The following is a 17045-nucleotide window of genomic DNA, read 5'->3' as shown; positions in this document are numbered from 1 at the left end:
GCTCGATGACCAGGGCATAGAGCATGTCTGACAGAGGGCAGCCCTGATGGATGGCTTTGCTTATGGGGAACGGGGCACAGAGCACCCCGTTCACCTTGAGCAGGCTGGAAGTGTCTCGATACAAGACCTGGAGGGTGAAAAGGGGCCCAAAGCCAAAGGCCTCCAAGGTCTGAAAGAGGTAGGCATAGTCCACCCAGTCAAAGGCTTTCTCCTGATCCAGAGAGATGAGGCCGATGTCTAGGCCAAAGAGTTCACTGGCTGTAAATAGGTCATGCAGCAGAAACAGGTTGTCTTGGATGGTTCTGCCGGGCATGCAGTAGCTCTGCTCAGGACCAGTGATGGAGGCCATGACGGTGTGGAGGTGAGTGGCCAGCGCTTTGGCCAGAATCTTGTAATCTGTGCACAGCAGGGAGACTGGCCACCAGTTCTTAATGCAGCCAAGGTCTCCTTTCTTGGGAAGCAGCGTGAGCACTCCACGGTGGCAAATGATCAGCAAGACCTTGTTGACAAGACTCTCCTGGAAAACACGCAGGAGGCAGGGGCTGAGAAGAGGCCAGAAAGTCTTGCAGAACTCAGCAGGTAACCCGTCGAGGCCTGGGGCTTTGCCGGAGGCGAGGCCAGCTGCGGCCGCTGCCAGCTTCACCAGAGACAATTCCTGTTCAAGCTTGCTGGCCTCCAGGGCACCAAGGTGTGGCAGCACCGCATGGAGTTCCTGCGTGACCTCAGGGCAGGATGGCTCAGCTGCAAACAGGTCATGATAGAAGGCAACAGCATGCTTACGTACTTCACCTGGTTCAGTGATGACCTGGCCCTCAGAGGTCTTGAGGTGATTTAAGACTTTGCTCGCTGCCCGACGTCACTCCAGGTTAAAAAAGTAGTGGGTTGGGGCATCTGTTTCAACCAGCTCTTGGCAGCAGGTGTGGATCCTCACTCCACGGGCCGCACTCTCCGCCAAATCATGCAGGCACTTCCTACAGAACTGGAGGCTCTTGAGCAGCACCGCATCATTGCCGGCAGACAGCAGGGCAGCCTCGAGCTCTACCACATCTTCCTCCAGCTGTCTGATACAGCAGCACAGTTCATTTGTGGCCAGCTGAGTGTACTTCTGGCAAAAAGCTCAGATCTGTATCTTGCCCACATCCCACCATATTTTCCAGGAGGAGTAATTCAGTCATGTGGCCTCACAGCCCTGCCAAAAGTTGGCAAAGCAGTCCCGGAAGTAAGAGACTTGAAGCAGGCTGACATTAAAACACCAATAAGGCACTCGTGCGCAGGTTTTCCCCGGCAGGCTCAATTCACAGCTAGCCAGGCCATAATCTGACAGGCCTGAGGGAATGATGCGGCCGCTGCATAGGAGTGGCAGGTGGTACCTGGTGACATAAATGTGGTTGAGGTGGGCCATAGTGAGACCCCCGGCACTCATCCTTGCCCAGGTATACTGGCGCAAGTCGGGGTTCAGGGCTCGCCAAATGTCAATGAGGCCTGCAGTCTCCAAGACGGACTGAAGCTTGTGGGCTGAGGGCAGGTGAGGTTCACGCCCCGTATGATCAAACGGGGTATCAATGGTACAATTAAAGTCCCCACCTACAAGAAGCAGGTCATCATCCTCACTAAAATCGCACAAAAGGGTGGCCAAGGTCTCAAAGAAGGTGACCCTCTCCTGGCCATCAGTAGGTGCATAGACATTGATGAGTAATGGTGTTGTGCTAGGGTGACACGGACCATCAACAGGCAGCCGGGGACAATCTCCCATGCCACGGCTATGTCATGCTGTAGTTGTGATGATAGGAGAGTAGTGACCCTGGTGCTAAGGTTGGTGCCATGACTCAAGAACAACTGCCTTGCCAGGCAGCGTTCCAAGCCAACTGATTGAACCTGTCGGAATGTGTCTCCTGGAGGAAGGCAACAGCCAGCCGCTTCTGGTGCAGGAGCTCCAGGACAGCCACCCGCTTCACCGGATCTCAACAGCCATTGATGTTAAAAGTGCCAGTGGTTGTGGCTGCCATGGGTGTGGGTATGGGAGAGGAAGAGTGAGGTAAGGTGTAGATAAAGGAGCAAGCCCTGGAAAGCAGAGCAAAAGGCAGAGACAGGTCGAAAAAAAGGCCTATCATGCTCTACTCTACTCCATGGACCCCGCCAGGCCCCACTCATCTCTCACCCGCTGGGCGAGCTTCTCCAGACGATAAGCCATCTGCCTAGTGCCCAGATCTTGCTACATAATTTTGGCTGCAGCCCTGGCAGCCTTGATAAAAACTTTAGGATCCATGCACCATTGGGTGATGCGCGCTGCTATGTTCTTCTGTCCTTACATCTGTTTTAAAAAGGTCAGGAACCCCCCATAGTCAGGACCGACCCAAGGGGGGGTCTGCCAACATGGGCTGCACATTCCCAACAGATGAGCGGTGAGGCTGCACACTAGTTGGGAGCTCAGCATCTACACCCTATCCAGCAAGTTGGTGACACTATTTCAGATATCCGATGTCCAAGTGTAATAATATTTGTGCTTATTACTTTAAACATCTATTTACCTCTTGCATAATGACAATGCTGTAAGTCCAATACAACATGAGAAATGGCTGTAAACTCTCTGTGGTCATGTCTTGCCTGTAGATCCATTTACATTTACATCATGAAAGAAGCCTTGCACTGAAGATGGGTATGGTCTTGCAAATGTAATCCAGAAGTCTGTATGATAAAATTATGGACTTTATATCATTTGCACATATGTGCTCTGATCCTGGAGTTAGTGGAAGTCATATTAATTTTCCACAGAAATTATATTCCTTGACTTCAGTAGAACAAGAACAATGTCATAGTCAGTGGCAACATGTAGAGGGTGTACAGGGGTTCATGTGTACCCCCTGAGAGTGCTGGTGAATCCCCTGACAGGCAGCATTCCCTGATTAGGTGACAGGCAGTGGGGGCAGGTGGGAGTGCTGGTGCCCTCCTTGAGAGCGCCAACTGGGGAGTGGGGGCATCAGAAAAAGCTCCACTGGCACTTCCTGGTGCATTCCTGGCCCTTTGCTGACTGGCCGCTGGGGGGGCAACTGCCCCCCTGACTCAGGAGGCACCAGTTGCCCATGGTCCTTATGCCCATTCCAGCTCTTCTTCAAGCACTGACAATATTGCTGCCTACATTGGTGTGCTGCCATTGAAATTAGCTTTAAGAGAACACATTGGGAGTCAGTGAGAGATGTGAAGAAATATCTTGGCTGCCAAATATGAGACCTAAGCAGAATTTGGATACCCACACCCAAAACAATAATCCAGCAAATCTGTTCGGGATTTTTCTCCAATGGCTGCAAAATCCATGCAAGTCTAACTTCTATTCTACATATTAGGCACATACATGGACTAAGGCACACAAGTGTAATTCTTTTTCATCCCACTTGAGTCCTTGAGAAAATGAAGGTGCATGCACACCCTTATCTTACCCTTCTGTCACAGAGCACTCACGTGCCCTGCACCTTAAAGCAGAAATGGCTCAGGAGAGACCCCTAGTGGTGAGAAGGGGGAGGCTCAACTGCCAGTCACCAGGGCAGCACAGGTGCTGGTTGCTAGGGGAACCAAGGGGATCAGCTGACAGAAAGGGGCAGGGCTTTGACCCTTCTTAAGCCCAAGCATAAGGCCAAGAGAGCAGTTCCCCTCCGGCGGCCAAGGAACGGGGAGCTCGGCCAGTGCGGAGAGAAAGGGGAAGATAGACTTCAGGAGCATCCCCTGGTTGTGGCTGAGTTGGAGTATTTTTCCCAGTAAGGACAGAACATGGGTTTCTGACCGGACGTTTTAGTTTATGTTATAGCCCAGGGGCTTTGTGTTTTGTGTCTACTATTTTAACTGGAAGACCGGGTGAGGCTATTAGGGGTGGAGGAGGCCTCATAGGGACACCACGGTGGCGTGGAGTTTCCTGGTACCGGAGAGGGCGCAGCATTGTTTGGGGGCACATTGGCCCCAGCCCCAGAGCTAGGGGGCAGCGAGGAGCCCCGGAGCTAGGAGGCAGTGAAAAGCCCAGAGCCACAGGGCAGAGAGGAGCCCCGGAGCAAGAGAGGGCAGTGGGGGGCCCCCAGAAGTAAAGAGGGCCAAGGCACAGGGCAAACCATGTCAAGTACCTTCTGCAAGTCTTGGGCTGCGGTACAGGGGAGGAAAAGGAGCCGCCGATAGCACCCCCTGACACCGGGCATATAAAGTGGGCAGCCTCCCACTAATTACATCACTCAATCAATTAAGATCAAGGTGTGGCAGGAGAGTAAGCAGGCGGTTAACCCAAGACAGGAAGGCGGAGCCACCAACAGAAAGGCTCCAGCGTGTTATCCCTGTTACACCTTCCCATTTATAACTCTGAGACATAAAGATTACGAACCTGGAGAAATACATTTTACCAGGTTATTTGTATTTCAGTCAGCTCCTTGTGTCTCTTGGACTCTTGAAAGATATAGGATGGCTTCATTTTATAAAGGAAAAATATTGTACTTAGAACTTAAACGGGCCAACTGATATTTTTTGCATGTTTACCTTTACATATTACAAACCAACTTCTGTTCCACCTATTTGGCATCTAAATAGAATTAGGCACTTAAATGGTAATCTACTGCATTCTGTTCTAGTCCTGGAAATACATTTACATATCTACTTTACAGCATACCATCATCTTACCATTAGGAATAAATCACAAAGAGAAGCAGAAGGAAGATCTTGCCTTTAGGAATAAATCACAAAGAGAAGCAGAAGGAAGCCCCAAGGACTTCTGTTTTAACTTTTTTCAGAGCTTTGAGTAGGATGGAATTTAGGTGCCTAAATTCATTCACATGCCTGAGAGAACTTGGAATATATATATTTTTTTCCTATTAGTAGTTTGACTGAAATTATTGGGGCTATTCAAAATATATTAAAAAATTAACTACTTGTATGTAGGATTTCAGACCTAAGACTCAGAGGCCAGAAATATCCTCTCTCTCTCACTCTATCTGTGTGTGTGTGTGTGTGTGTGTGTGTTTGTTTGTGTGTGTGTACAAACACACACACACACACACTACGTTTATGGCAGGGACAATAGGGACATGACTTAGATGTGTCTTATTTTTGCTTTAAAATCTAAAGAAACAAAAAATAAATAGATGGATGAATTCTGAACAAGAAACAGAAGCTTTAGAAGAGTACTGAAAGTTGTCTCAAAATTTTTCCAGACAGTAAAAGACTTTTTTTTCATTTAACGAAAACCATAGGATATTTCTGGCCCCGAGCCAGAAACACACACACACCCCAAAGGGACAAAGGGACATACTACGAAAACCTCAAAAGCACACTTCCAAGTCCACACAATGTTTGACATACCCCAAAGGGTTAATAGGTACTTAACTTCAATAACTGAAAAACACAGTATGGCTGAAATCTGCAGATATAAGGGGAAGTTATCATATTAATATCATTGATGCCTAATACTACTAGCAGTATGCACATAAAGGATTTGCTGCTTACCTGCTTCATTGAGTTTTCTAGAAAGCTTGTAAAATAACTTTGTTTTTATTTTTTGTCATATCTACATTTATATCATACCTATTTATGTGAATAAAATGTAGACTAAAATAAAAAGGTGGCTGAGAATACATTAAGAACAAGAGAGAAATCTGTCTTTTCTGATCTTCATTAAAATGTTTTGATAATAAAAGTATTTCTTTGTTTAAGGCATTCAGCTTACAAGCTTTTAAGTACTGAAGTAAGTAGCTATATTGAAAATTAAATATCATTAAAAACATATATAAATATTTGTGGGGTTAAGGCCTAAATATGGGTACCACTTAAATCCTTCTTTCTCTCTTTTTCTATATAGAGGGTATTTCAAGCAATCTGAAATGAGACTGCATAATGTCAGCACTTCAGCTCAATTAAGAATTCTGAAGTATTGTATAAGAATTAGAACCTATCTGAAGAAACCCAAAGAAATGTGTTTTAGAAGCTTTTCCTCTCCCAAATAAACCCTTAAATAACATTCATATTCTTCAGAAAACTGGCCTGGGAAATGTGCTGACAGTCACTGATCCAATATTCCCCTTATATTTAAAACAAGATACAAGTTTAATAATTAAAGATGCCAGCATGTGGACAGATATGAAGGCAGTGAGTTCTTCAAATTCTCCTTTTTTAAGATTAATAAAGCACTCTTTTGGTCTAGAAACCTATCTGTCTGAAGTACAAAATCACAAACAATGAGAGGCCATTACTAGACTGTGATTCCCTCAAATGAGATGTGGCGTCATTATAAGCAGGTGTTGTTGGACCTGATGTACATACAGGGAATGTTCTTGTAGGAAGAATGGGATAGGCAATTTGAACCACTATTTATCATCCCATTCATTCTTTGATGAAATAAGAAGAAAATGGATCTCTTCTTAGTTGAAAAATTTAAACACTGAATAATAAAGGGGGGAATGACTCCTTTAATAACTCATAACCTGTTCTATATTCCCCCTCCGGTCTATTTGTATTACTTGCTCAAAGGGCCAAACTCAAATATAATTTCTTTGTTTTTACTCTTTATCTGTGACACATTTTAAATATTATCTACTTTTGTATCATCAGGTTTGTTTTAATTTTGTTTAGTTTGGTAGAATGTACAATCTTATTGTATGCTTTGACCTATAACTATACATTATATACATTTATTAGATTATATGTAATTCTACTGTATTACTTAGCAAAAACTGTAAATAAACTACTATATATTTAGTGTGTATGTGCGTGTGTGTATATGTGGAATTTGAACTTCACACACACACACACACACACACACACAGAATTTTGTGAATTCATATTTGCCAATGATTTCTTTTCTGTTATTTTTTCCTCTTGATGTTATATTTTCTATTTCATTAGTCAATATTTTAATTATGTTAAGTGCAACTCTCTGATTTCAAATAAAGTGTGAAGGTTGGAAAGACTTGTCTTCCAGAACAAATACTTCTACTATGTAGTTTTCAATTAAATGTCCAATTTTTCATAATACTAAAGCATGAGGGAGAAAGTTGAGCAGATACTTCTGCTCTATAATGACCTTTAGTTGCTTTAAAGCCAACTACAGTAGCAAAGCCAAAGCTCATAAGAATAGGTTCTCATCTTTGGTAAAAGGGGAAAAATCCAGTCTTTGTACTATCACTTTATATGCTCCATGAAAATGTCTGTAAAGAAACAAGGCTGAGCTGGAAGATGGAAGACTTGAGCCTGGAGAATTCTCAGAATCTCCTGACGGTACTATTTGCAGTTCCAGTTGAAGACGACAAATTTGAAGACCTTTGCTTTAAAGAAACAATGTTTTTAATTTTTTTATTTTTTAAAATTATATGAAACTGAGGTGGTAAAATATTTTTTTGATTTAAAAAATGGATCCTGCCTATTCTCAGAGTCCCAGGCCTTCCATGATTCTGGTGGTCAGGGAAATTGATGCTGAATTGAATTCCTGTCTGCAAAACTGTTCTGCAAAATGTAAGGCCCCCAGGGTTTTTCTTTTTTCCCCCACCCTTTTAAATTCTAGCTGGTTGACAAGGAAAACTTAAAAAAAACCTGACAACAAGGTATACAGTGTTGTGTCCTTAAATATAGGGAGAGCCTGAAACAACAGTGCTATGGATTGCCCTCCATCTCAATTAAGGCTTGATCAAGAGCCTATTGCAGTCAGTAGGGATCTTTCCAGGACTTTAGTAGCAATATAGGTGAGAGAATTATTAGCACTAAAAATAAAAGAGGAAAATGTATACACCAATTTTATTAACTATTTCATTGCTGATAATGCAATGAAACTTGAAGATCATGCAATTTTCACACAATTCCATATCTACTACAAATGCCTTTCCAAGTGCCTCAGGCCTAAGCTGTCCAATGCACAGCTGCCAGAGACCCAATATTCCCTCCAAAACGTTCATGTGCAGCTTTATTCTGGCAATACAAAACACAGAAAGACTGAAGGGAAAAAGCAAAGAAAAACAAATTGAATGGTATGTCTAACTAAAGGATAGCTGAACACACTGTAGCAATGTATTTATTTATTTTTAAATGTGTTTAATCCTGGCATTGGAAATTTACTCTGTCTTCTGTTGTTCAAGAGTAAAAATAGAAATTAGTTATAGTCTGGATACAGCTTGCCCTACAGAATGGCAAGGATCTTCTCTTTCATTGCAAAAAAATACAAAAGAACATCTAAATTATGCAAATAAAATTTGCCACAGAAATCATGCTAACCTGTGTTCAAATTGCTATCACTGGTTAACTTAGTTAAGAACATGTGTGAAGCGTGTTACTATCTGGAACACTTAATACAGTCAGGGCATACCTATCATTATGTCAAGATAAAAATACTTACAGTTTGATGTTACTTATTCTTCATGTAGAATAAAAACATTTTTTGTTGATGAGGCTGTATTTGTTTAGAAGTGAGCAATAGCACCCCCGTAGATCTACGGAGGAGCCTTTTATCAGAAACAGCCTTTAGGCCACAGTTTGCAATCAGTGAATATTTATATTAGCAGCAATTGCACCAGACAGTAATTATCTTATCACAGAGGAAAAGGTTAGAAAGAAGCTTCTCCATTGGACACCTGCTGTGTGGATAATTAAGTATCTCCATGGTTTCTTTCATTACTGCATTCAATAATAGTTAAATACCAGGGAATCTAGCCATAATCAGACATGATTTGATGAGATATGGAAAAAAAAGACAAGAACAAACAAAATTATTCTCACTCTGGGGCACTAGGACCCAGGTGGTACTCCTCTACCCATGCCATGTGGCCTCAGGGGTGGGGAGGGAGCAAAAGAAAACAGAAAGAAAACAGCCAGAAATTCCAGCAGGTAGAAGCAATTTCAGAAGAAGTCAAAGGAAGGACATGCAGGGAACATTGGAAAATTCTGTCTAGACCTTCTCTATAAGGTGCTGATTGGTTGACTGCTCCACCCACCCCCCTGACCTTTTATCATCTCTGCATTCCTTATCTCCCCCCTCACACTACTTTTCTCTAACCAGTCCCTCTAGCCACCCTACCCTTTACTGTTTGTATTAGCTCCTAACTAAATCAAATCTTTTCTGCAAAACAAAATATGGAATTGACATGATATTTGCTGCCTACATATTGTTTGCTCTGGGTGCATCTACGTGACACGCTATGCCGACATAGCTCATTGCTACAGCAACGTTGCGTCGGCAGTCATGACCCATGATGCCAATGTTACTGCAAAGTAGCAGCGAGCTACTGCACAGTAGCTCATTGTTACTGCATAGTAGGGTTGGAAACAACCCATGCACCATTGGGACTGTGCAGTGATTGGGGTTACTGCACAGTTCTTTAGTGATGACTACAGAGTAACAACTGCACAGTCAGGGGCATGTGCAGATGCCCCCTCCGTGTGTTTCTCACCCCCTCTGTCTATTTTATGGATGTGGATTATAAACTCTGGAGTCATGGACTGTCTCCTATTCTAATTTGTTAATTACCTAGCTCAGGAGGGGCACATGTTGGCTCTTAGGCACTACCGTAATAAACATTGTTAATAACAACAACAACAATGATGACTCTCCAACAGCACCATAGGTAATAGTAAATATTTCTCTAGACAGCTATGGCCAGCTTATAGTTTCAGAATTTATTTAAGTTACCTTGCCTATAAGTATCATAAAAAAAATCTTTTTAAAAGTGCATACTGTGATATGGTCCAAGGTGAATAAGAGAGTTTAGCCTGTTACATAATTAGCCTGTTACATAATTAGCCTGTTACACTGAAATCAAAGATAAAAATTATCTTAACATTAATTTATAAGTGCATTCTTTACTTTCTTTAAAAAGACATAGTGAAATAGTTTGCTTTAGAAAGGTCATTGGTACTAGCAATAAAATAGATAATAGTTTAATATTGATTTGTTGAAAATATATATAATGAAATGAAAACAATTTCTAAATATGAACTTAGCTCTTTTTCACAAATAAAACTATATTTACTGAGGGATTCAGAACAGAAGAACCTGTTCTTGATTTGTACAAGCAGTGACTTAAACAAGATTAAAACTTGCCTCATCACTTGATATGAGCTTCCTGGAACAGAGAGAAAAAATAAAACCAAATGTTTAAAACTTGGTTTCAAGAAATGGATCCTCAAGTTTTGGGCACTTAAATAGTTGTGGCGTGATATCCAGAAATGCCAAAACACCCTCAAAAGTCAGGACAATGTTGCAGTTGACTGTGCAACTTTAATTCTGTTTCTTTGTGAATATATGTTATGATCAGGTCTTTATATAATACAAATATAGATAGCTAGATAGATAATATTCTGGGCAGTTTTAATAGGATTGTTGCTAGCAGATAAAAGAAAGTGATTATTCCTTTCTATTCAGCACTTGTGAGGCCACATCTGGAGTACTGTGCCTGCTTTTGGGCTTCCCACTACAGAAAGGAGGTGGACAAATTGGAGACAGTCCAGCAGAGGGCAATGAAAATGGCTAGAGGGCTAGGGTACATAACTTTGGTGTAAAAGCAGAGAGAACTGGATTTATTTAGTCTGCAGAAGAGAAGACTTAGAGGGGATTTAATAGCAGTCTTTGCCTACCTGAAGACTGGTTACAAAAAAGAGAGAGCTACGCTGTTTTCAGTGGTGACAGATGACAAGACAAAGAGCAATGTTCTCATGTTACAGAAAGGGAAGTTCAGGTTAGATATCAGGAAAAACTCAGGGGGTAGTAAAGCAATGGAGCAGAATACCCAGAAAAGTTATGGAATCTCTATCCTTAGAGATTTTTAACACCTGGCTAGACAAACCTTAGCTGGGATGATACAGTTGGAAATGGTTCTCCTTTGAGCAAGAGGTTGGACTGGATGACCTACTGAGGTCCCTTTCCAACCATAATTTTCCAGAATTCATGACTGAAAGGAATGTCAAAGAACAACAGCAAGAAATCTTTCTCCATGCTAGGCTTGTCAACAGAGGTGATAGTGTTGATCCCTACAAAGTCACAAGAATCTTTTATATGGGAACATGTCAGTCATTCTGTATCTAAGGGTCACTACCTCGTTTCCCATTATAATAAAGTCTTTTCGTAGGGTTCATGTTTTGTTTTAAGAAAATGCTAAAGGGGTAGAAGTTCAAATCCCACATTGCAATTAATGCAGGCAATCATGTTTCCTGGGGAAAATATCATTCGTCTCTTGCTGTGCAATGGAAACCAAGAAAAAGGACAATGAAGTGCGTTGTATCAAATAGTCATTATAAAGCAGCTGCATGTCTAGCGTTTTTTGATCATCCACTCCCTGTTCTAAAAGTGGTCCATTAACCTTCACCAGCCCTACTACTACAATTAACTACAAAATGTCAGTAATTAAATAACTCTTCCTTGGTGGTCTAACAATTTCACTGTCAGTGAAAGTATGGTTTTTTTTAATTATGACACTAAATATATTTTAAACATATTGAGTGAATAGTAGAAGCTGTAATGGCACCTAACTTATAGACACATACGTCTCTTGCTGGATTTATCCCTAAGTGACTTGTTCAGGACAGAACTGAGTTTTAGTGGGTGACATTCACCAACCATTGATAATCTTATCCTGTAACTATCTTACTGAATATCTCCAAACTTGATGAGGGAGGGAGGAAGACAAAATTCCCAGACAAAGGCTTTGATAAATCTTTCCAGTCAGCATTCAGTCACTCCTACTGACAGAAATGAAGCTCTCCTATAAGTGCTTTCCAGAGAATCATTTTCTTTTCCCAATCAGTGAGTGAGTTCATTTTAAACCAAAGCCGCATTTGCCACCAGATATGGTAGAGTGGACATCAACTCAAATATTCTGAGGCCTACCCCCATTGAAAATGCTCCTAGAGACACAGACTGAAAAATAGAATTTGAATAATATAACGTCTGAGGGAAGTTTATTTTTCCTCAGATAACTTAATTGAGATGATATTAAGGTTTGGCCCAGAAGATTCAAATTCTGGCCTGTAAATAATAAGAAACCGAGGCCCTTAAAATCAATCAGAGATCAGTGTATAGCTACTTTTAAGGATCTGGGCCCAATCCCTTCAGCACTATCTTTCTCAAGACTACGGTGACAGAAAATGCATATACTTGTATCATTTAGATCAATGGTGCCCAACATATATAGCCCTGCAGGCTGGATTAATTTTGTGAGGTCATGGGCCTGATCCAGCATGTAGAGTTGGTCTTTGGGCCAGATCTGGTCCATGGAGCTATTTCAGCTGTTCACAGGGCTCCCCACTGTTTTGGAAATTTGGCAGCAGGATGATTAGCTGTAGCAATTAACATTCTCTCAGTGCCAATTTTTTTTTAATCATAGGGAGCCCCACAAACTAGATGACATGGCTCCATGGCCCAGATGTAGCATGTGGGCCATAATTTTAGTAACCCCTGATCAAATTACCAATATTAAAATAAATGTAATTATGTGATGGACTATGGCTTTAATATTTCTGTGTTAATTTTGTTCACATTGTTACAATATTGTGCAACTCAGTTTACTTCATTAGCCTGTGCACAGAGAACAAAGTGTTATGTGTAGGAGGAGCTAAGATGGACTTCTAGCATCCAGAAGAATCTTGAATAGCTTTGTTGACAGATTAATAAAGGGGAGACTGGAAGCCTAGGAGGTGTCCAAAAGGGACTTACATGGGTGAGCAGATAGACATATTCTGGATTTTTTTGTCCCATAGCCTGACAGCTGGGAAAGAAAGAAGCAGGGAGGGTTGAATTATGAGCAGGGGGGGCAGGAGGGAAGTGGTCCTTTGGGGCCATCAGCCAATCAATCTGGCCTGTTCCCTCAGCTGCTGTTGACCATTTCAAATGGAAGCTTATGCATCCCAGAAGGATGTATTCACAGGGACCTACTGGCTATAATGCACTGTAATGTTTGTACAATGGTGAGCAATAAATGTGACTTAAAGTAAGTGAATTATGAAAATAATACGAAGTCATCTGTAAATCAGGAAAAGATCAAACAAAGTTCACACTATGTAAAAAAATCTTATTGCACGTAACAGATGTTTTACATAAGATATTGAAAGACGTAGAGCATTTTGTATGATGTTAAGAGCCTTCTTTGAAATGAGTTAAAGCTGAAGTCTATCATTCACTTCAGAACTACTGGTTGACACTATTGGGAGTTCCTGGTGTATAAAACACTGACACTGTATTTCCTCCAAAGAACCATATGATTTCAAATTGACTAATAAGCTTCACTACTGGGTTCACAATGATTGTTAACATTGTCAGTAGTTGTAACATTTTTTATTTGTAATGTAGCAGAATGTGTGGGGAGAGAGGGGCAAAACAAGATTTTGTTCAGCCCTCTGCAAACACAAAGGCCAGTCTTCCTTGTTATTTCAGATTCATAATTAACCACAGAGAATTGCACCCATTAGTATTAAAATATGGTATCAGTGTGATTTTTTAAATAAGTACATTATAAACAGGATGGCACTATTGGTGATATGACAAAGAAAAAAATAATTTTCTATGTTTTGTGATAAATATTTGTTAAACAAATTATCCACAATATAATACAAAGAAAAATTGTAATTGTTCAATGCTGTGCAATGATCCTTCTGGACATTGAGAGAAACCTATATGTAACTGTGTTTAACATGAGGAAGCTGTTGCATGGAAACAATAACCACACAGTCTGGGTCCAGTGGCAAGGGACAATCTTAGACAACAGGAGACCTTCATCTTTCTGCAGCTTTCTTCCAACTTTACAACCATTGAGATTCTGACATCATCCACCTGATCCACCATCACGGACTTGGGGTTGAACTGTGGATTTTCTGGAACCTCCCCTCAGGCCTTTTTGCCCTGGGTTACACTGCCTGGACTGTGAAACTCTGGGGAACATAGCTTTGAGGATAACTGGGACACACAAGCCTTTCCGCCACTACCAGGTCTCAGTCAATGGAGATGAGTGGCCTGAGGTGTTGTGATGATCAGAGGAAATAATACAAGAACATGTTGAAGACATGTCTCAAGAAAACAGATGCTAACATCAAGAGTTGGGAGATGCTGGCTGCCAGTTGACCCTAACAGTGATGCAAGCTCAACCCAGTTGACCCTAAGAGTGTCAGTTGACCCTAACAGTGATGCAAGCAGCAGCCCATCTCAAGATAAGGCATCTTGCCCTTGAAGAAGAGAAGAGAGACTTAAGGAAGAAAAAGGAGACAAATCCTATTCTGCAGCCTACTCTCCCACATGGAAAGACCTGTAAGGTGGATCTGTGGCTCAAAGATTGGATTCTTAAGTCATCTCAACACCCATCAGTGGCAGAGATCATCCTTGAATCAAGGGATTGTCAATCAATGAATCGTCAATATTGCCTGAAGGATAAAAACATAAGTCAGATTTCTCCTTGACTTAAACCTTTTGTCTAGGGATGTTACAGACCTACAACCCCTTGTCCTACTTTAAATACTTGTGGAGTATTTGAGGTAACACTTTTTTCCCCCAGAATAATTTTGGCTACTCCAGTTAATTGCCATTAGTTCCAGGAATCATCTGGTTATGTAAAGAGCTATGATGCTTTCAGGTTTCATCTCAAATTAATCAGAATCATCAGTGCCTGTTTTTAGCATAAGGTTTATTAATTTTAGAACATATATGATAGCTGTGTGTATTATGACCAAAATATTCATGGCCATCCAATATCTAACAAAAAGTCTTGTAACTTTTTTAAAGTTATCCTGAAGAACTTTACTTATGTAAGTAGCTTTTCATAAAGTTGAAGTACTTGATATTTTGATTTCAAAGGCATTTATTAATGTTTTTTGCATAATTATAGAAGTACAGATAAGAAAACTTTCCTTTAATTTACTTCTTCTCAAAGTGCACTCCGATTTGAGATGTTTTAATTTTGTTCCACATGACACTTTAAACCTGATTTGCACCATTTCTGAGTGCCCATACCGTAGTATGAACTGAAATAATGTAGCTGATGTTAACATAAAATGTAATGGTAGTGAGATGTAACTATCTTAGTATTGTTTTATAAGTAACTTCAAAACTTTATTTTGCATGCCTTTGTTTGATGAAAGTGAACTGACTTTGTATTCCCTTTTATGGATGAATGTATGTGAAAGGTTGAATGGTGAGAGAACGGCATAGAAGGCAGGAAAAGGTAAATTTAACTGTTTATGTAAGCAACGAGGTGCTATTTTGCCTATCCCCCCCTTTATAAGCTCTTGCTCTTGATTTGATTAATTGGAATTTAAAGTAACAATACTTCACAATGAAATTAATAAGAGATTCTGGTGCTCAGCACTAACTCCTGAAAATTAAACCCAGTTTTAAAGGCAAGGATTTTTTGGGGTGATATTTTATACTGGACTCACTGACCACCAAATACTATAAAGAACTTAGAGAGAACCCCACACCAGTTTTTGTTCTAAAACTGAAAAATATAATTAAATCCTCCTCTCACCATCTTCTGGAAAAGCTATTTCAACTTATACCTAATTCTTCTACCCCAAGAACTTTCTATATGCTCCCAAAGATTAATAAACAAGGGAGCCCTGGAAGATCCATCATATCTACCTATGGTGCCCTCACTGAAGAGCTAACAGGATTTATAGAAATTCCCAAAATCACTTGCAACTCAAGGAGCAAGTTTTCTACAAGATACAATAGACTTCCTCAGCAGAATCCAGAACATTAATACTAACCCCCTCCCCACACCCATAAAAAACACACTTACCATCATGGATGCCACCAGATTTTACACTAACATCCCACACCATAAAGGCACAAGTGACTGTTTAAAACACTTACAAAAATATAGAGCACACTCAGCTTTCCAACATATTGCACAAACCATCAACTTCATCCTCACCCTCAACAACTTCACCTTCAACAGTCAACACTTCCTCCAAACCATGGGCACAAACTATGGCACAAAGATAGCCCCTCAATATGCCAACCTCTTCATAAGCCACCATGAGGAAGAAGTTCTAGAAAACTGCACCATCTAACTTACAATATGCCTGCATTACATGATAGTTCCATCATCTATACTGAACACCAAGACTCACTCACTAACTTCCACCACAAATTTAACAACTGTCACCCCTCAATTGAACTTTCTTTGGAATACTTATACACTGTCTCTAGAATACTCCTACACCCTCTAAATACCATGATTCACATACAGGATGACACCCTACAAACAAGCATATAACAGCCCCCACCCCCCACATGGATCACCATACTTTTGTCCTTAAGATCATAAATCATCCCAAACACACCAAAGAATCTGCAATTTGCAGTTGGGCCCTCAGATACCACCATATGTGCTCTGAGAACACTAGTGACGCCCACCTGGCCAATCTCAAAAACAAGGATACTCCAATAGAGAAATAGACTGTATATTTGAAAAAGCCATCCAGATCATAAAATCAGAGAAAATTAGGGTTGCAAGGCACTTGTTCCAGTGCTTCACCACCCTCTGAGTGATAAACTTTTTTCCTAATACCCAAGCTAAATTTCCCTCACAGTACACTGTATAATATGTGGGCAAGGCAAGAGCCCCCAAGCGGACACTTGCCTGCCTGTACACAAATGACAGGATCTTGGGGAACAAGCAGGAGGAGCTCACCCTCCTGCTCAATGCAAATAATTATGATGTCATAGGGATAACAGAGACCTGGTGGGACTCCACCCATGACTGGACCACAGGTATAGATGGATGTACCCGGTACAGGAGAGATCATGTAGATAAAAGGGGTGGGGGTGTAGCTCTCTATGTTAAGAAAAGCTACACGTTCCTGCAAGCTGATCTTGGTGACCAGGGTGGATGACTGGAGACCCTCTGGGTTAAAATCCATGGGGAACACAGCACAGGGGACACAACGGTGGGAGTCTACTACAGACCTCCCATCCAAAGTCCTGAGCTTGACCAGGAGTTTGCCTGGGAACTGGCTGAGGCCGCATGCTCCAGGACCATGGTTGTCATGGGTGACTTCAATTACCCAGACATCTTGTGGGAGGATCACTCAGCAAAATCTGACCTGACTACCTG

The sequence above is a fragment of the Gavialis gangeticus genome, unplaced genomic scaffold (genome assembly GCF_001723915.1).
Source record: "Gavialis gangeticus isolate Ggan-Ray unplaced genomic scaffold, GavGan_comp1, whole genome shotgun sequence".
NCBI classification, from domain to species: domain Eukaryota; kingdom Metazoa; phylum Chordata; order Crocodylia; family Gavialidae; genus Gavialis; species Gavialis gangeticus.
This window is presented reverse-complemented; position numbering follows the sequence as displayed.